This window comes from Panthera leo, chromosome A1 (assembly GCF_018350215.1).
Source record: "Panthera leo isolate Ple1 chromosome A1, P.leo_Ple1_pat1.1, whole genome shotgun sequence".
Lineage (NCBI taxonomy): Eukaryota > Metazoa > Chordata > Mammalia > Carnivora > Felidae > Panthera > Panthera leo.
Window position 1 is genome coordinate 217,933,809 of NC_056679.1, and position 1,400 is coordinate 217,935,208.

The 1,400-nt window shown below is 33.4% G+C and overlaps 1 pseudogene; it reads right to left on the reverse strand.

The window, feature by feature from the left end:
* Nucleotides 1-597: 597 nt before the first annotated feature.
* LOC122202023 lies at nt 598-902 on the reverse strand (annotated as a pseudogene).
* Nucleotides 903-1,400: the final 498 nt, after the last annotated feature.

A 1,400-nucleotide genomic window follows, 5' to 3' on the forward strand; every position in this document is an offset into this window, starting at 1 on the left:
TTTTTCTTTAACTTTTATTTAGTTTTGAGAGAGAGAGAGAGATTACTAAAAAATGAATTAAAAATTACAATGTATAATTACCAACTCATGTTATCTTTTCATATATAATTATATACAAAGCAATCTTGGATAATACACATATTAAGCAGTTAATCTAGAAGTTATTTCACTGTATCTTCTTTCCTAAATCACATACTTACAAGTGTTTTTTTAATACTTTTTCATTTTTATCCATCAAAACATTTTGAAATTGACAAATGAAACATTTGTCGATTAATTTAAAATTTATTTCAGATAATTTTACCATCTTAACAGCATAGTGCACAGTCTGAAATGTTAAAATCTGAGTTGTTTTAATCCAATCTAAGATTGAAGTAACTATTGTGCTTCTCAAATATGAATCTTTTCATTTCAGAAAAGGATAAAATATCACAGAAAACAAAAATCTGAAGCTTCTTATTGACTTATGGGGTGGGGGGGAGATACCATTAGTTTATTATAAAAGAGAGACATGCAAATTGTTTACATGATGAATAATTTCACAGCTTCAGTGGAATGGGCAGCTTTCACGTGATGCCAGCTCAGTAATGGTTTATTTCAGTCCACATACTTTCTGAGAATGTCACTGTCTCTACATAAGAAATAATCCTTGTCAACCAGAACTACTTTGGTGTCTCCACATTCGAACTTTATCTATTTCCAACTTTCATGCTAACTGGTTGAAGTTCTCCACCCTTTCCTTTAGAGCCCAATCCAACAGCTAACTGCTAGTGCTTGCAATAGTTTTCCTTAAGATTTTTCTGGAAGCATGATGCCTCCTTTGGTTACTGTTAAGCTGTACTCTTTACAACTAAAACTCAGTCAAGGAGGGGAAGAAACTTTTTAAAGGCCTGTCCTGCCATAACTCTGGCCACCGCAGTTCATACTCTGCTCTCAAGCTGCTGCAGCCACAGGAAGACCTGCAGTTTCACCCTTGGACCATGTGAACCTGAAGCTTTTTAATACAGAATGAAATTAGGCACCATAAATTGGACTTTTGAAGACCATTTTAGAAATTACAGATAGCAAATTAAAGGCAAGTCAATTTACCCTCAAAGCGCTAAATGCAAGTATTGTTAATGAAAATGTAGATATCTGCCAACACTAAATAAGATGGAGTTATATATAAATGACACACAGATAGTATGCAAAATAGTACGTACTATTTGTTCTCAATGATTTCATTTATATAAAGTTCAAATTTTGACAAACCTAATCTATAATCCAGAAGCCAGGGTTATTAAACTACTCTTTGATATGAGTGTTGGATCTCTGCAAATGATATTTTTCTTTTTACCTGTTGACTCTTTTGTTAGGTGTTAGTACCAGGAAGGTGGCACTGAAGGAAGACTGGACAGCAG